Below are 19419 nucleotides of genomic sequence, written 5' to 3'. Positions count from 1 at the left end.
TGTGCTCAAGCCAGAAGCATCCTCTAGATTCCAGCTGTCAAAGCACTAACTTAAGTATGTGTCATCTTTACGAGGCAGTAAACAGTACTATGGTCTGAATTACTGAGTCCAGAGGCCTCCAGGGTACAGTATAGCTTGTAGGGGCTTCCCTGGTAATTACTGCCTGACTGACTGCTCGAGGAAATGGCCAGATGTGTTGCTGGCTCAGTTAGGGTGGCAGTAGCTATAGAGCGTGGGGCGTGAACAGAAAGAGCAGGTTGGGGTGCTTGGTGGTCGTATGGCTCAGCCTACCCCAGCACAGCATTGTTTGGCTCTGCTCCTGGCCCTTCCAACTCCACATAACCCACCCAGTCCTCCTCGCTGTCTCCGAGAAGCCAGAGAACCAAATAGCCACCATTTTCAAAGTGCACAGCGATGCCAAGCTGAATCTGAGGCCAAGTGTGTGTTCCTGTGTTGAACCTTTGTTTGATGGGGTGGTGGGAGTGTGGTGGGCTTCTCATGTGGTGGAACGCTCTTTGTGTCCTCCTGGAACTCCTTGGTTTGCCAATGGTATCCTGGTGGGTGATCTCCTGTGACGTGGCAACTGCCCTGGGTGGCCTCAAGGCGCTGTTGACTGCCACATTTCACTTGGTGCCAGTGGGGCAGGAAGGTGCAGGGGAGGGTTTTAGGATGGTGGGGATCACAACATGCTGAAGGAGCCCGTCTTGCTGTCTGCACTGGATGCTGTGCCACAGAGGGAACGGTTCTGGGTCTGCTCTGCACATCCAGGGGTATTTTATATGTGCATGCTGGTACTTAAGATTGGCCCAGGGCTGTCCTAGAAGCCATCATTGCAGGGAAATGAAAATGACAAGTAGGCTGTGCAAGAGGAAGCATTCACAGCCAAACCACAGTAAGATCAGCATGTTTTATCCCACTAAGTTTCTTGGAAACTGTTGATAATTGTCCCTTCTAAAGTTCAGGCACATGAGAAAAAGAAGTAAGTGAGCTTTATAGGTCAACTGCGCATGTGAAAACAGATCCATTGCTGTTGGTGTGGGACTCAGCCTATGCACAGGATCCCATCTTTTCCCAACTCCCCTGCAAGAAGGAACCGGACTCAGTTGCTGGCTGGAGCACCATGAGAAGGTACTTCAGCAGCAGGGCTTGAGAGCTCACCAATGCCTGTATTGGTACTGTATGGTCAGTATTGGATTGATATTTGGGCCTCTCATTAAATTGCCCAGTGGTGGTTTCTGTAATGAGGTGTGAATCCTCAAGGCTGGCCTGGCTCTTTCTGTAAAGAGCAGGGCTGCTGAGGTGATGAAAGGCCAAAGTCTCCTTGGATCCAATTCTGAATTTCCTCCACGGTTTCAGCAGTATGGGGCAGAGCAGCTGGCTCGGGGCGGGGTGAGTTTCCCTGATGTCAAGAGGAAGCTGTTCTGTTAAAGTTCACTAAAGGTTCTGCTTTTGATTTTTTTGAAGGTCATGTGTCAGCATCCAGTCCTGAAGAGCAGAGCCAGGATTCCATGAGAGCTGCAAGGTGCTCTGAGCTTTCCTTGGCTTCTCCTCAGAGGAGGGGTCAGTGGGGATCTTGGTGGGGGGAATCCTGTGGCTCTTTGCGTGTGCAGGCATATTGATCCATGACTTCAGCCTTTTTCCTGCAGAGCTGGCAAAGTCCTGGAGGTACAGGGGGTAATTTAGCTCACCTCTGACCTTGGCAGATAGGAATGGTGTTTAACCAGTGCTGGAATGAGAAGGTAGAAGGCAGGGGGTTACATTTGAAGTGGAGGGTGTCCATTCTCCTGTCCTCTGGAGCATTGGTGGCTGCATTGTGGAAATCCTGCAAGCAGCCACCAGCCTGTGGATGCCCAGATGCCCTGGACTTTTCATGCCATTCTCTGCCTGCGCTATTTATTGAGCCTGACACTTCAGCAGCTGTGGAGATGGACAGATTTCTATTAACTGTACCCTGCATGTGCCCCCCCTGTAAAGTGAGCCCAGGTATTAGCATTGCAAGAACTGAAGGCGGGAGCACAGCAGTTGGAAATGCAGGGTGATTTATTCAATGGAGATGTGAGAGATGGGAGCAGACAGCTTTGGAGCTGTGTTGTTGCTCCTGATCCATTTCCTCTCCCTCCCCTCTCTTTCATTCTCTCTTTCTCTTCCCCCACCACTCTTCCAATTTTATTTTAACAGCACTACAAATTGCGGCATAAATCTTAGCTGAGCAGCAATTCAGGTTGGCGGCCACCAGTAAATCTCTTCTTCCAGCCTCCCCACATGAGAGGGAAGTTGCAGTGGGAGTAAGGGGCTATGGCTGAGTCCTGAGCGTGCCTGGTTTACAGTCCCATCAGGTTTTCCTGGCTGTTTCCAGTTACAGGCCCATAGCATGTTTATCCTTAGTCCCACATCTCTCTAGTCCTGGGAAACAGGAAAATTCTTCTCCCACCCTAGCCTCCAGTGCTAACAATTGGTGCACTGGAAAATGGCATGAAACGGCCTCAAACATGGGATAGGAGGGATGCTAATGTAAGTTGCAAATGCCATTGTTCAGGTGTGTGACATCTAAAGTTGTTCCCTGTTCTTAAAGATAGCAGAAGGTAGTCTTCATCTGTGCAAATGGACCTGTACTTGCAAACTACCCTGCACGCACATGTGCTTGTGTTTTCTGATGCAGAATGCATGTATCCTCTACAGGCTGTGCTGGGAAGAATGGCAGAAAATAGCCCTGTGTGGTGTGTGAAGGGCAAAACCTTTGCTGTTTAGTTCATGCAAGGGATCTATCTACACAGTTCCACACCAGGAGCTGTTTGTCCTGGCAAACATGTTTCCCAGCTGCCTGTACTGTCTCCTTGGATGTGTGCTCCACTTGTGTTTGTAGCCTCCTCCCCACCGTGCTTGAGCTTGCCACCCTACATTGAGACCAGGTATTATGAGAGCAGAATAAAAGTACAAGACCATGCCTTCATCTTAGCCTCTTCTTGGCTGTCTGTGAAGCTTCAAAAGCATTTTCCATGTTGGGTTCTTAAAACACTGGGCAAGTGTTGAAAGACGCAAGGATAGGTCTGCCTGATGTCAACAAGACTTGCTTTTTGTGTGATGTACCGGTGAGAAAACCGGAAAAGGCATCTGCTGCAGACGTGTTAGAAAACAGTGAGATTCTGGGGGTTTGGAGTAGCTGGGATTTTTGCAGAGAAGCACAGGGCCAGCAGTCCCTGCAATGTCTAGGGACTGCAGGGCTCTGACTCCAGATGGCCACCTTGCCCTTGCCTTGCTCTTTTCTCCAGGGAGCGCAGGTTCTTTTGAGGTAGACCACAGACCCTCACCTAAAAAGAAATTCCTTCATTGGCTTAAAGACAGAGAAACAAAAACAACAAGTAGAGCTTCCTCTTCATCCGGCTTTCTTGCCTCTGCAGGGCTTGCTTTTGAAGTGATTGTTCAAACATACCTCAGGTATGGGTAGCTAAATGCGGGGAATCAAGTGTCTTTTGGTCCCAAGAGTCCACCCTCCTTGCTGAAGCTGTCCCAGATGAGAGAGCATCTTAATGAGTTCAGTTTCTTGCTCCTTTCCTTGCCTCCCGCCCTCCCTGCTGAGAGCAGGTAAGTCTTTATTGTAAAACGTAACTGTAGAAATCAGCCCCATTGGCGCTTTCTTTCCTTCCCACTTTCTCAGGTTCGTAGCACTGAAGGGCTTCTCATCTTTCTGTGCCTCCATGCTTAGATCCTCCTTCAAAGAGCAGCCTATGCTCTGCTTCTCCCTGCCTGCCTGCCTCTCTCCTTATGTGCAGGCAGTGCCAGGCACACTGAGTCTGTGCTTAGCCAGGGCTCCCCTGGTTGTAGAGGGAGAAGGCACAGCTTGATTCAGCATGAACATCCTGCTTCCAAGGGCCATGTGTAGCTGCTTCAGCTCCTATTTAGATCCTGTTTAACCTGATATCTGGCTCTGGCCTTGTCCTGGAGATTAGGCCTTCATCCTGTTCAGGGGGTGGCAGCTGTTCTAGAAAGGGAACAGGAGTCCTGATGATGTCTCAGGCTGGTATAAATCTCCTTGCTAGCACTGAAGGACCTAGTGTGATGTAGGTGAGGAGCTAGAAACTCATTTGCAGCCTTTAGGCTGATGTTTGCAGGCAGAGGTGGTTCTTTGCTCCTCTGTGGCCAGGCGATGGTGTCTAGTGTCTGGGTGCTCAGAGGTCCTGGTAGCTCTCTGAATCCCAGGCTCAGATGCATGTTTTGTTCTCTTAAGATTCCCCCCACATACATATACAAACCCTTTAATAGCTGTAATAAACCATATGCCCCTGTTATTTAAATAGAATAAATAAAGTTAGAAAAGCCTCCCAGGAGCATCTGGAACTTCACCACCTGTGGAAAATCGGCAGTTAAAGGAGCTGTATATGTAGCAGAGAGCGGGGAGAAGAGCCCATAAAGACAGAGTCAGCAGAAAGAGAGGAGTGTCTGAAAGTCTTTCAACTTCCCGTTGGCAGCACTAAGATGCGATTCCAGCTGCTTTCTATTCTGGGATGCAGGCAAGTGTGTGCTCCCACACTTGGTTATTATTGCTTGCAAAGAGCAGATCTGGATTGACCCACAGGTTTGGAAATCATTATGCTAGCGAGTAGGGATAATCCAGAGGACGGTGAAAGAGCATTGCCAAGACTTGAGAAATTAACGTTTGGTTTCTGGACTTGTTGTAGACTTTGCAGTTGGGCAGGATACGTGGTCTGTCAGTGCCTTTGTTGCTGTCTAGATAACAGGTCCCCTGGAAGGAGAATCCAAGGCTCTCCAAAACACCACCGTCTACTGCAGGCACAGGGCTGCCCAGATACATAGGTAGAAGTGTGTACAGGCATGAAGTCTTTGTTTTTTCAGGTGCTGACGGTGTTTCTTAGGCTGCAGTGGGAAAGCCATTCCTAGTTCTGTCCAGAACCCCTCTAGCTGCTTTGTGGAAAGAGGGAATCTGGCAGCCAGGCAGGCAAGCGAAGGAGGACACAGCCATATCTGTACATTCACTGGAGACCAAATGGACACTGGAATTATGTTGTTTCAAGAGGGAGCTTCTGTGCTGTTGCCTGTTCTCTCTTGGCTAATCCAGACACCTAGCATCCCAGATCCTTCTTGTTGCAGGTCCCCTACAAGTTAAGAGCTTTTATTTCCTGGCCTCCTGGACTGTGAACACTCCACAGCCAACCTGAACTTCACTTACAAGCTCAAGATGCAAATATGAACATCCTACCTGTGCCACATTGCTGGATGCTCCTTAGCACTGCATCTTATCCCAGAGGCACTTATGCCCAAACGTTCAACCCCTTTTGAGGTGGAAAAGTTGAGACATGAACCCTCTAGAGAGGGGTATGCTGAGAGGTGTCACAGTGTGTGTCCGAGTGCCTGTTGAGCCCCTGCTGCTCACTGGCAGCCCCGGCAGTGTTGGTGGGCTAGCACACACTGTGCCTGCCTGCCACCAGGATCCCAGGTGGATAGGCAGGTATCTTTTGCAGCTTGGTTCTTCTGAGTTGCTAATCGCCTCCCTCTGTGAGTGATGCATATATCACTTGACTGCCGGTACCCTCCCCTCTCTGCTCCAGCACGTAAGCCTCTGTGTGGTACACCAGCTTTGACAGAAAGGGCCAACCCCGCTTCAGGCTTTCACAATTTGTCAGAATAAATTGCTTCTTCCTCCTATTGCGTGGAGGAGATGCTGGTTCATTTGCCCTGAGTCTGAACAGCACCTGAGGCGGCTTCTCCCTCCTTGTTCTTCCTCCCTCCGAGCCCACAAGGAGAGCAGATCCTGCTGGCTGCAGAATGGCAACAGGCTCCTGAAACCACAGCTGATGCAGCAACAAATTTTGTGCAGTCTTGCATTCATCTGCTTGACCTGACATAACCTGGGAAGGGGAACAGAGCTGGAGAAGGTGCAGATGATCGAGGAACAGGAAAGGCTGGAGCCATCTGTGAGGTTGGGGGGGTTTACTGCTGTTCAAAGCCTCTGCTTTCCATGCTGGCCCAGGCAGCCAAGCTGACCAAGCAAGCCCTTGGCCCCACTTCACCCCAGGTCAGTAAAGCGTGGAGGGATGTGGCTCCAGTGCAGCAGGCCTGCACTGCAAGCCTTCGTGCATGTTTTTTCCAGCACCTGGCAGTGAATGTGAGTGCACTTGAAAGTTGCGTGTGGAGCCAAGGACTTGATGGAAAGAGTGAGTGTGTGCATGTGTGTGCAAATTCCAATACCCAGTTTATCTGGGACATTGCCCTGGGCTTCTGCTGTGTGCATTGAGATCTTCCTCTGGGATCGGTGTTCTTTGGAGGGGTCACAGGTGTGGTTCCTGAAGTAGAAGAGAGGACATTCAGGTTTGCCCTCTGCCTTCTGATCTCCTCTCACCAAAGGAGCTGCTCAAGCATGTTGAGGGATAGCAGGGCTTGGTAGTTGGTGGCATTGGCTCTGGGAGGAACCTCCATCCTTGCATTTTCCCTCGCTGCCAGATAACATTTGTAGCATAGCTGCGGTGGCTTGATTACTGTGCCCTGATCTGACCATAGACTGAACTCCAGGGATGTCAGGAGTTGCCAGAGTTCCTCTCTCTTCCTCTGTCCCTTGGCAATCTTTCTTTCTTCCTGCAGATCAGTGCAAAGCTTGTTGGCTGGGTTATTAAGCATGAGCTGCTTTCCTGAGGTACAGGACTGGCTTAGCTTTTCATTAAGGCCTGTTAATCATCCTGAAGACAGCCTGACAGCCACTGGTGATGGACCACAGTGCCCTGCTGCCTTCTGTCTTGCCCGGAGGCGTGAGGTCCTGCTCTCAGTACCCCAAGCATGGCTGGCAGCTGCGGGAAGGGCGCTGCGTGGTCTGGCGTGGGACAGTGCTGCTGCAGAGCTTGGCAGCATGGACTTGAGCCCCGAGAAGTTTCCTCATTCGCAGGAAGAGCGCGGGGCAGCAGCTCTGCCAGGAGCTGGGGTGATGGCCAAGTCAAAGCCCCAGGAGAGGAGGAGGAGGAGGCTGGGGGCTCTGCTTCCCACCTCTGCCAGGCTGCAGCCCTGCTCTCATTAGTCTCAGGCCTCACAGAAACACGAGTCTTTCTCTTTCCCTCCATCCCAAATGGTACTGACCTCTTGATTACTGTTGTTGTTTTCTTAATTGCACCTTGGAGCTATGCCTTGATTCATTTTTTCAGGGAGAATTTAGAGAAAATATGGTTGTTTCTCAAGCAAATAGTGGCCTGCCCCATGCAGCTGATTATGGACAGGGCTGGGAACTGGTGAGACAAAAGGAGAATGGGGCTTGGCAGGGTCCTCCCACCTCCTTCCCTGTGGTTGTGCCTGCATTGTGATAGACCCCACCACCCCACAACCCCTGCAGGGCCACACAAGGGGGCAAGTGGCCCTCTCCAACAGCAGTATTTTGCCTTTCAGTCCTCAAAGGCAGCAAATAGCTTTGAATTTCCTTTTCATCCTGGGAAGAAGGGATTTAATTTACTCTCTGAAAGTACAGGGTGGTGTTTTGGAGCTGAGCTGATGGCACTGGCTGTGATAGTGACGTGGGGGTGTGGAGTTGCTCACAGAGCATCACCCAGAGCTCCTCAGTCCTCTCCATGCCATGCTCTCCAGACATGAGACATCCCAGGAGATGTCCTCTAGTTCATTTCCTCCTGCATTTCATCTGAAATCCTTCCACTTTGAGTTCTTCTGGCCATCCCTCCCACTTTTCCCAACCCAAGCAGCATAGATAATCATTGATATAAAACTGTCACCATCCTGTTGTCTCTGGGCAGGCACCATGCAGGCAGGCAGACATTCCTGTGGCCAGTCTACAGGTGTGTATAGCAGATGTCCCCTCCAGGCTTGGTGAGAAGGGTTGATGGCAGGGCCTGGAACAGAGCCAGCCCAGCAATTCTGCAATGGAGATGCTTAAGAGGCAATAACAGAAGAGGGAGCTCAGAGGAAGACCCTTCAACCAGCAGATTTGAGGGAGTGGCACGCATCCTTGATGGAGCAAAAAAGGACATCTCTCCTTGGTATGTCAGCCTTGTTTAGGTCTCAGCGATGCGTTGAAGACAACAAAGTCTTGCCCTTCTTCCTCTCTGGGCAAAAGACATGGTGAAGGGGATGTTCTGTGGCCTCTCTGAATGCCATTTATTGGCAACTGTTAACGTTGTGAGGGAGGCATTAGCCCTGTGCTGCTCTTCCCTGGGATATTCTGGTTTGTTGCTGTTACCAGCTTTTGTGCCCTTTTTAAAGGGCACAATGTCTGTTGGCTTTTTAAATTAAAACCTGCCATGATTTGAAATGAATTGGTATAATAGTAGTAGTAAAGAACATAATCTTCCCAGCTGTCCTCCCTACCATCTTGCTAGTCCTCCTACATCCAGCATGTCGGTCATAAATCCTCCCCCTGTTGTTCTTGATATCCCCTGATTTCTATACATCTTGTGCTAGCCGAACTTCAGTGGAGTCTTGGAGGTCTGTGCTCCTAGTGGGAGTGGTACCTGTATGATGTGTCCTGCTCACATGTTCAGTGTTAAAACGCTCACTGGTTTGTCCAGATCAGCAGGGAGCCCTGGTGACTGCAAGAGGAGAGGCTGCCTCTAGGCTGTGATTTGGCTTCATATTGCTCTAGGTGTGTTTGTCCTTGGGTTCCTGCGGGCACAGGAGACCATTAGGTGCTCCTGGTATCTCCCCTCTTCCTGGCACACCTTGAGGTTTAAAGGACACTGCTCCATGGAGGGGTTGTGCTACAGCTCATCCCAGAGGACTTGGTGTCTCACTGGTCCCTGCTGGGTGTGTGATCGGATCGATGGTATTCCATCAGTCTGTGATGTGCTGATGTCACCAGGGCCATGTTTGCTCTGTAATAATCTCTTCTCCTGCCATGTTCAAAGGCCCAGAGTTTTTTGGGCTGAGAGTCCAGGCTGAATGCTGCAGCCAGGTCAGCAGGCATCACTCCTCTTCTGCCAGATCTGAACTTGTTTGGCCTTTGACCGTAGCCTGCCTTGCTGCCTGCTGGCTGAACCGCTCGTCCCTCACCCTGATTCACCTTTTTTCAGTTCATCTGGATTATCGACCAGGGTAGGTGTCTACCAGGATTGACCCTTCATAGGCTCTTGAGAAGTTTTCTGAGCTGCCTCAAGGCAGGGAAGGATTTATGGGCCAGTCAGGGAATGATTAAATAAGTTTTTGGAGCCCCTGTACTTCCTTCAAAGTCTTCCTTCCTAACCAAGGGGATCTTTTCAGAGTTTGAAATTTGTCATTCTTTTCCACAGAAGCGCTCAGGCTTCTCCACGTGTGAATAATTGCAAACTCCCTCCTGCTGGGGCCATTGAAGTGAAACCGCAATGCGCGTTTGTACTAAACCTGTTCTGAATGTCAGCAAGCGAGCAGGGCTCTGGGGCACCCACCCGTATGAGTACACAGCAAGCGCCTCGCACAGCAAGGAGCACCCCTGGTGCCAATGTTTGAGTCTTGTCCCTGACTGCTGGGGCATGGGATCACCCCTCTTCCTCGGTGGCCGATGTTGAGGTTTTGTCCTGTCATCTTGGCATGGAGAGTCAAAGGTCCAGGAGATTTGTTTGGTGTTCATGGGCATTGCCACCCGCTGGATGCTGGCTGGAGATGGCTGTGGGACTTGGGTCAGCAGCAGATCATTCTCATGAAAACCTCTCAAGAAAATATAATTCCCAAACTCACTTTTGCTGCTTCCAAAAAACTTTCCCCTAGCATTGCTTAAAAGATGAATCTGAAGGGCCAAATGCTGAGTTACAGCAGCTCTCATAATCCTTGTGTTTGTACATAATGTTGGCAAGACCCTTACCCTGTTTGGACTGTGGATCACATCTTTCAGTTTTTTCAGCGTGGAAGCCTTTGTCTGATGGCTGGTTGTGAGAGTCTGCGGTTTTTTGAGCCTTTCTATACAAGCCATCCTGCAAACAGGTAATCATTTTATTCAGTAGTAGATCTGTAAGGTGTATCATCCTGGTCTGTGGGATTGATTTCAATGGAGTCTGAATCTTCCTCCATTTTAGGCATTCAAGAATTTTGCGAGACAACTTCATTTTACGTGGGAAACTTTCTGGGACGCTGCTCAGACCAAAGATGGAATATAATTATAGAAAACATACAAAGTAGCTGAACCGATTTTTACCAGGCTTTCTAAAGAACAAAACTACTGTTCTCTAAGTGCTTTCTTCCTCCAAGTGTGCAAGAAGCTGAAGCTACCAGTATCCAATGTAACTTGGGTCCTTCAGTCTTCTAGGGTTCAGGCCTTTCCAGTCTGTTGGCTTTTTAACAAAAAAAATTAAGTTCTTGAATTCTTGTGTTGCATTTGCTGGAAGACTGTGGACCTTTTTCCCTGAAAGAGCAGCTTTTGTGCGAGTTGCAGGCATGCCGAGGAGCTCCCAAATGTTTTAGCAGAACTACAGTATCTGCAGAGATCCTTTGCTCTTTCTACACCTAAATTACACCAATTTCATGCAACTGTAACAAAACCTATAAAATTGGTGTACCTCCTTTGTGTATTTGCTCTTAAGTGGGTTCAGATATCCACTGTATGTGGATTTTGCTCAAAGTCAGTGTTGAGTAGTCAAAAGTAAGGCAAGATATGGACTGAGGCCATTTAGTTCATCACCGCCTTGAGCCAAATCCAAGTATTAAGGCATTATCAAACCTGTTTAAGCACACACGTAGTACGGTGCTGGCCTGAGTTAATGACACAAATTTTCCTCACCTAGTATAATTCTTGGGTGCAATTGGAGCTTGATATTGTTTGCTCTTAATTTCCCCAGATACCCAAAAGACCAGGAAAATTAGGTACAGAAAAGGTAAATAAAATAGTTGAGTACGGGAATGATGGCAGCAGTAGTGCTGTGCTAAATTGGTTTCTTTGAAGTGAACTGTGATTGCAACTGCAGAAATTTCCCATGCTTGCATGCAGGGAGGCAAGGTGAGGTTATTAATTATAACAACAGGCTGGAATTGGTCTTAATGAGAAATAGTGTAGCTTGAGAGGAGCTGAGGCTGAGCTGATGGCTGTCCCCAGGGCTGAGCCTCCAGAGAGACCTTCCCAGGCTGTTCTTCTGCCAGCCTTGCTGCAGCAAAGCCTGTCCTGTGATGATCCTGTGCGACTGATGCCCAGTGTAGCATGTTCCCCATGCCTCCATCCTGAGTTTCGAAGAGGTCACGTTGCCGTTGGCCATCTTGTCTGGGCCTTGCATCCCAATAATCTTGGATAGGCACAGGAGGTGCTTCTTTAGGGTGGGACACCTGGTCCCTCATTAAAAGCTTGTGAATCCAGAGCTTGCAAAACCTCATGACATTTGAGCAAAGCTAGAACCTGGACTTTGCTGGCCTCTTTGAAATACTCAGTCTGCCTCTTCCTTTCATAGCCCCAGGGATTCTTCTTGTTGCCCTGGCAGAGATTTGGGTAACTTGTTCATTAGGAAAGGAGCCTTTGAGAATGATCTTGTCTCAGCATGCCTATACTGCACAGCACTCTGCCAGCCAAACTGGTTTTCTTCTGAAAAATAATATCTTACAATATCGAAGCACTTAAGGTATATTAAAGGCTAATGATGCACATCCTGTTTTTCTCACAAGGCAAGCCTTCCAGATTCTGATTCTGCTTTGATGATTTTGCATGAAGAACGATAAAAGTCTCTTGTCTCCAGCCCATCAGTTTAGGATAACACTGCCTGTATATCCGTAGCCTTGGAGGAAAGCTAATGTGAGGCCGGCTCCCTCCAGATGTGTGTCACTTTGCATTCTTGCAGCAGCATTGGGCCTGTAACTCCAGTGACCACGTATTCAGATGGGCAGATCCCTTCAAAGACTGCTCCTTCTCTCCTTTTCCTGGACCAAACCCAGCCAGGGATTTCAGCCATGACGAGGACTCTCCAAGTGATGATGGTCTCCTCAACTTCCTTCCTTCATCAAAGCCAGACTTTGGTGCATGTGACAGGAGTTTTCAGGATGCTCCTGTCCCAGCTGTGCCTCTGCCCTCCTCCTGTTTCCCACCTTGCTCTTGACAGGTTCCTTGGAGCCTCTTCATGGCCAGTGAAGGGTAGAGGAGCATGTTCTCTGTCCCACTTGCATCCTTTGCAAGCAGTTGTACTTACAGAGCATTGTCTTGGAACTCCTTTCTTCCCTGTCCTACAGCAAAATGTCCCCTCTCACCCTTAACATCCGTCTCTCTTAAGACAGGCAAGTCCTGTTTTCAGGGAGGTGACGACAAAGTAAATTGCAGGGAAAGCTGTAGTTTGAGAGTATGTTCTGTGGTTTTGTTGGCTGCTGGAAAAATATACTGGTGAATGAACTCCATACATCTGGGGCCAGTGGTTTTTCTCTCAGACCTCTCATTAGCAGAGTTCAATTTTCCCCTGGGAACTTCTCATTAAAACTCACAGCCTGTTCTCTCTCTGGCCAGTGGAGCACATCTGAGCTGGCGGAGCACTTTGTGAGCTGTGTCCAGTGTGGGAAAGTAGAAGCTAAACAGAAACTGTGCAAGAACCCTCCTGAGGTTTGATGCAATGGGACCAAGAAATTCCCAGGGACTGGAGTGCATCATTAGCTTGGAAAACTCTTAGCATCTAATCGAGCCTCTTGGCACCTTCTGGGGTGGGTACGTGGTGTTGATGGGTCTTTAATGGCCCCATTTACCCTCAAGTGCTCAGCTTTGCAGGGTCTCCTGCTGCAGAATTAGATTTATTTTTTTCCTCTCCCTTCTGCTTTGATGAGTGATTTTCCTCTGCCACCATTGCTTTATTAAACAGAACAAACTCAGTTGTCCTGCTTCAATTCATTTCAAGTTATTACCAGTGGAAAATGCTATTTTCTGCATAAATGTAATTGTCCTGCCCCAGTGAATAGTTAGGAGCACTGATACTGCACTGGGGCTGGGAGGAGGTAACCTCCAGAAAGAAGGGGTGTCCTGGCATGGAAGTGGAATGGGCTGGTCCCTCAGCTGTTTTTCCTTTCCCTGTCTAAGCTGTGTTCCTGGGAACTAGTTGACAGTTTGTCCTGGATTGACTCTAAAGAGTGAGAGTAGATATATGATAAAGCTCTGGAGCACTCAAAAATTGATATTTCAGGATCAAGAAGTCTTTATTTCATCAACTGCTTCAACAAAAGGAGGAATCTGTGTAGTTGTAGCCATTGTGGTTCCCTTCCACCAGACTGAAGGAACAAAGAGAATGGTGCAGCCAGGAGCTCAGACCAAGGTCCCAGCTCCAGTCCTGGCTGAAAGGAGCTGCCCGGTGTGAGACGGAGGTTGCACAAGGAAGGTGGTGTCCTTTTTGGAGTTGTTTTTTCTTTCTTCCTCTGACCTCAGTGTGATGATTCATACGGGGGGCTGCAGGTCCTGGATGCTACAGACCAGGTCTGCTGTGAGGCCGACCTCTGTCCTGGGCTGGACAGCTGCTTGCAGTGGTGGTGCCTGGAACAACACGAGTTGTCAGACATGATGATAAAGCCAAGCTATTTTAGCAAGAGTTTCTTAAAAAATCAGTTTTGTCCCTTTGTAGTCACCAGAAGGCTGAACTGCTAGTGCTTTTGAAGTTGGCAGGTTCCTGCTAGGGTGAAGCTCTGTTTTGTAGCAGCTTTCAACCAGGGCTCCCTTAGCACTTTCTCAGCTCCCCTGGGGAGGATGTGTGCCACCAGCCCTGTTCTGCAGGGTGGCTCAGACCCATACAGTACCAAATATTTCCCTGGTGCTGTGCAAGGGGAGCAGGAGTGCAGCACAGAAAGGTGTAGTTGTGAGACTACTACTAGTAGTAGTCTCCACTGAACTACTAGTTCAGTGGAGGGGCACTAAGATGGTCAGGGTGCTGGAGCACATGTCCTGCAAGGAGAGGATGATGGACCTGAGCTCATTCAGGCTGGTGAAGAGAAGGCTTTGGAGGAGGTCTACCAATACCTACAGGGACTTCATCCAGAAGACAGAGCCAGGCTCTTCACAGCAGTGCGTGGTGGGAGGACAGGAGCATAGGGAGGACAACAGGCATAGGATGAAACAGGAGAGGATCAGACTGGATATAAAGGGAAGCATTTTTGTCCCAAGGACAGTCAGTTAGTAGAGTTCACTGCCCAGAGAGGTCACGTAGTCTCCGTGCTTGGAGGTTTTCAAGAGCAGACTGTATAAACCTGAACAACTTGCTGTGATCTCTTAAGAGATGCATCTTGGAGCAGGAGTTTGAACTGAAGACCCCCTGAGGTCCCTTCTGACCTGAGTTATCCTGGGATCCTCTATGCTTGCTCTTGTGGAAGTGGGTTGCTGCTTTTGCTCACATGTAGAGAGGTCCAGCAAGGAGCCCTGTTTTGTGGGCACATTTGTGCCATTGCAGCAGGCCTGCCTAGCACTGCCTGACTTCGTTGTTTTGATACGATCCTCCAAGAGAGCATAGGTGAGTGTAGGGGAGGTTTTCTTTGCTGTCTCTGCCCTTGCTCAGCAGATCTGTGCTGGTGCAAAGTGTGAGAAGAGGGCAAAGGGATAGGTCCTTTCCAGTGCTTTGTTTTTGCCTGCGCCTCTCTGAGATTGGGCGAAGGTCACTGGAATTGAAGCCTGTCTTGTTTTCTTGTCTCACTTTGGAGGAGTGGGAAAGGCAGGGTTTGGAAATACTTATGCAACCTGCCTTGTTTGTATGATGCTAACATAGAGCTGGTGACACTTACTTCTGTAGCCTCAGGGGTTTAGACGTATGAATCAGAGACTGTTTTTCTCCAGTGATGCTCCTATAGAAATTTGTAAAAAGTGGAAAGTCCCAGTTCATAGTGTTTCTGTGCTGCTCTGCCAGTATATCTGCTGCAACCTTCCTGTGGTCCAGCCTACCAGCCCTTGCCTGGCTCTGCAAGAATGAGTCAGCTCAGACAAGAGCATCTCCTCGCCTGGGCTTCGTGACACGTGGGCCATGATCCCAACCTACGTGCCCTTCTAACAGTTCAACTGCCAGAGTGATGCTGTGTGGTTCCTGACCTCCTGCACCAGCATGGGTGTCTTCTGCTCCAGCTGGCTCTGGAGATGTGGTAGGTCCATGTGGGAGATGGCTCAGCAGTCCTCTCTTAGGTCAGAGCATGCACTGCCATTGAAAGGAGTTAAATAGAAAACAGCTGGATGAGGAGGAGGGGAAGTGATATGCAGCTCACAGATAATTGAGGCAGGATTTTGTTTGGGGTTTTTGTGATTTTACTTTTTCTTCCACAAAGTTCTAGTGCTTTTTCTTGTATTTGTTGAACAAGAGGATTTTGCTACAGTGTGTTCTGTTTCAGAGAACTCAGGGTTTGTACGTTGCTGGCTAGAACAATTGATTTTTATTTATTTGTTTATTTACTGCAGGAGAGAACTGAAGCAGTAAGTTTTAAGGCTTTAGCTGTTCTGGAGGAGTTTTATTTAGAGAAACAGCCTGATTCTGTTGCTGTGTTCAATTGACACAAGCTCATATAATCCTGTTGCCAGTGTGGGCTCTGCAGTGGAGCCCTGGGATCTCTTGCTCCAGTGCTCAGGTCACCTCGAGCCATTTGCTCTGGCAGTCCAAGGTGCTTCTGTCCAGGGATGGTTGCCATCTCTTGCCCTGGAGCTCAGCTGCACATCACACAGGCTTGGCACGTCACCAGCTCCCTGCCGGCAGGAAAGACACAAACTGCAGGTTTTTGGGCACTTCTTGGTCTCGCACCCTGCCCTGTTCCTTCCTGTGTTGCCCTGCTCTGGTGAGACTCCAGAAAAGCCTTTGGTCCCAGATGACACCCAAAGGTGGTGGAGACCCCTTCTTGTTTGATGGCTGTGTAGGAGCCAGGGCTCTGTAGCAACAGGACACGCAAGCTCAGCAGAGCCCTAGGAAGGGGATATCACTGTCCTGAGGTGGGTTTGGGAGGTGACCAACTGGTGCTGCCTTAATCCCTTCCTTGGCTTGTCCTAACAATTCTGCCCCACTTTGGTTAGAGGAAAGTTCCGACACATCAGAGGGAAGCAAAGGGCCAGTGATGACCCTGCAATGACTCTCCATTCCCTCCTAGTGACAGCCTTCCCCCACCACCTCTGTGCGCTCAGGAACGGTGTCCAGAGGGAAACAGCCACCCACCCACCTTTCAGGCAGCTCTGCTGCTGGATCCTGCCTGCAAAGGCTGCCTGGGCATACCAGCCAGCATCCCTCTCTAGAGGCTGTCACCTCGGCGGTGGGCTGTCTTTGGCATTCCCAACTCTTGCAAGGCAGAGCGAGCAGTGAGGTTCCCTGGGATCTGATCAGCATGCTGAAAGCTGCCTACTTGGTTGAGTACCTTCTATATTCTTTTTTTAAGTATTATAATTACATTGTTGTGATTGCCAAGGTAGGTGCAGTTCTGCCAACATGGTGGTGTCTCCTGCTAGCTGATGTGCACCCTGTCTTGGTTGGGTAGAGCTGTTGAGGTGGGAAGCATGGCCATGTGGGGCCAGACCCGTCCATGCTGCTGGAGGTGTGGGGTTGTACAACTGTTGCCCTTTCCTTGCCGTGTGCACCCAAAAAGAGCTTCTGGCCAATCCCTGTCGTCAGCCTGCTGGGCTTCTGAGAGCTTGCATCATCGTGCTCCCTATAAAGTGTCCCCTTCCCAAGAAAAGCCCTTCTGTGGGTGGATGACTTTGCCAGGTCACTGTGGAGCAGCTGGTTTTGAGAGGAGCTCCTCTCCTGCACAGGTGTCTGGGAAGGTGGCAGGCGAGGTTTATCTCGGTTGCGTTTTCTGGGGCTGGAGAGCATGTGTGTTATCATGCAGCAGATGGGCCTGGTGAATAGATGGTGGAGACAACTGTATTTCTTCACGCAGGCTTGTTGCCTGCTGGGAAAGGAGCCAGCCAGGCTTTGTAGGGAGAATTACAGAGCTTGGACAGGCTGTGGTTGGGTTTCTCCTTCAGCCCATTCATTTTTGAGAGGTAGGTGTTGGTGTGGGACAAAGGCTGCTGCTACAACCCATCATGTGCTGGTCTGGGCTGTACTGTGTAAGGATGGACCAAGGGCCAGTCTTCAGTGCTGCCCTTCCAGCCTTGTGCCCTCTGTGATCTTTGGACCCTTAAATTAAGTCTGGTGTTCCAGGCAGGGACTTGAATTGTCCATCAGTCCTAGGTAGGAATCTGGTGGGAGCAGGCTGCAGTCTGGTGCACTGCCAGTTGTCAAGACTGGGGAACCGGTGGCTTGTGGGGGACAGCCGAAGATGCATGTCCCATGTCCTCTCCCATTTCTGTGCATCTCCGACTAGCTTGCAGGGAAAGCTGTGTGGCTGCTGGGCACCGTGACATGGTGCGACAGCCATCCTGGGGAGAAGCAGGAAGGGAAGTCTCCTGCCAGGGCTTGCCACACTGGTGGCCCTGCCACTGCAAGGGGAGCCACAGACCTTTGAGGGAAGAGCTGATGGCCTTTCTGGGAGGCTCTTTGGTTTTCCTGAGAGCTGTCAGTGGAGAAAGTCAAGCAAGTGGAAATCCCAGCAGTGGGCAGGATGGTGTCCCTGGAACACTGTTGGGAGCCAACTCCTGTGGCATGGGGGAGAGGAGAGGACTGGGAGGGGGACAGTGCAGCAGGGAGCATCGCGGCTCCCCAGGGCCAGTATTGGAGCTTGGAGGAGAGCACTGCAGTGTCCTGGCTTCCGCCTCCCTTCTTGCTGCCTGGAGCTTGGATCTCCTGCCCATCCAAGTGAAACGGTGCTGTCTTGCCTGAGCCTGCAGCTTGTCGCTGATGCCGCGTCAAGCAGGTCTGGCAATGCAGCTCATCTCACTGTCCCCTCGTGTGGTACTTCTGTCTTTGTGGTTATCTTGTTTTTTCTGTTCTCTCTATTGGTATGGGAAGGGACAAGGTGATTTCTTTCCATGGTCCTGTTGTTGCATGGCTAGAAGCCTTTGCCTGCTGGGTAGGACCATGGGTGCAAGAGTGATGTGTGCAGCAGGAAGATTGGTGGCTGGAGGGTCCTGCTCTGCAGTAAGCAGTGCAGCATCTGCATTTAGATGTGGATTTTCTGGAGCCAGTGCTCTCCAGCACAGTGTATGGTGGGTAACAGCATGGGACGCTGCAGGAGGACGGACGTGCATGGCGCAGGTTGCTGACAGCCTTTGCTTGCCTTTTGCTGATGCCTGGGGTTTGAGGAACCTCATCCAGTAAGACGAATGGATGTGACAGGATCACTGTGCCCTTCATGGCCCCATTTGCTTCCCTGCCTTTACTGGAGCCGGGCATGCAGCTCATTCCCTTTTGCTGTTTGGGGAGTGATCTCCCTTTCAGACAGCTGTGGGCATGGTGCTGCCAAAGGGGAGAGGATTGTATAGTGGCTCAAAGCTGTAGGACTTCAGGCAGAAAAATCAATGTTTATATTTCTCTTAGCTGGGAAAGATTCCTTAAATAACTCCAGTAAATAAATACCTTGTAAAGTTCAAACTATGAAGGCATGGTATATGAACCAGAATGAATTTTCAAGCTCTCTCTTGCAATAAAATGGATTTCTTGAGTTCGGGCTTTATTTAGAGAAACATTTGATTTAAGAAGGGAGTTGAAGGTTGTATCTGATCTCTTTGTGAGAGGGAGCTGCTCTTCCAATGGCTGTGGAGCATGGTCTGGAAATGTGGCTGGATTGCTGCTGCTGCTGCTGGAGTATTCCCAGGAGAGTTTCTTGTGTACCCAGCCAAACGGAGGGTCACTCTCCTCCTCCCCAGGGTGGTTCTTGCTGCATCCTCTGTCCCCTCAAGACCCCTGCTGCTGCAATGCAGTCTGCTCAGCTGCCTTCGGAAGCTGTTGTGCAGGTGCTGCTGCTTGGGATGCTGGAGACCAGCCAGGATCCGGTTCCCTCCACGGACTGGACCGGCGTCTCATAGCTTTCTGTGCCTGCTTTCTATGGCATAAAACATCTTCTATCCTCTCTTTGTTCCAGCCGGTGTTGCAGTTGAACTTGCTTGTTGAAGGGATGCTTGAGAGGGAGCCAGCAGTGAGCCCGCTGGATTGCAGCTCCCATGATTTAGAGTGTTCATTCCTTGGTCTGGGTGCCTGTCTCAGAGGCTTCTCCTGTAGAGTTGGCCCTGCCCGGGGTCTTGGGCAAGCAGGGCAGGGTGGAAGGGGTTGGAAAGGGACCAGCTCAGCTGGAGAGAGGCATGGCTGGCCTGGAGCTTGGGTTCAAGGTTGGGGCTTTAGACTTGGCTGTGTTATCTGGGAGCAGGAGTGCACGGAGAGAGGGCTCTGGGCTCATGCTGCAGATTTACCTGAAGGACAACTGTTTTGTCCTTGTGTGAAGGAGGAGGAAGCAGAAAGCTCTGTTTCAGCCCCACCTTTGCTCAAAGCTCCAGGAAATGACCCTGAGCAGGGGATAAAGGGCACCACACAGGGCTGGGATTCCTTCTGCTGTTTGTCAGCATGCGTGCAAGCAGGGCATCGCCTTCCTGAAAGCACTAGGAGGGCCGCGGTGAGGGAGAGCTGCTCCCTGCAAGCCCAGAGGTTGCCATGGCCTGTGGAGCTGGTGCTG

The 19419-nt window shown here is 50.1% G+C and overlaps 1 protein-coding gene across 10 annotated transcripts in view; it reads left to right on the top strand.

Annotated features, from left to right (window-relative positions):
* The window catches only part of CAPN15 (calpain 15), a 61523-nt gene that overhangs the window by 25745 nt on the left and 16359 nt on the right, over positions 1-19419 (top strand). The window lies entirely within an intron of this gene.

The sequence above is a fragment of the Haliaeetus albicilla genome, chromosome 22 (assembly GCF_947461875.1).
Source record: "Haliaeetus albicilla chromosome 22, bHalAlb1.1, whole genome shotgun sequence".
Lineage (NCBI taxonomy): Eukaryota > Metazoa > Chordata > Aves > Accipitriformes > Accipitridae > Haliaeetus > Haliaeetus albicilla.
Note: the sequence above shows the minus strand (reverse complement) of the source record. Positions and strands in the feature narration are given on the sequence as shown.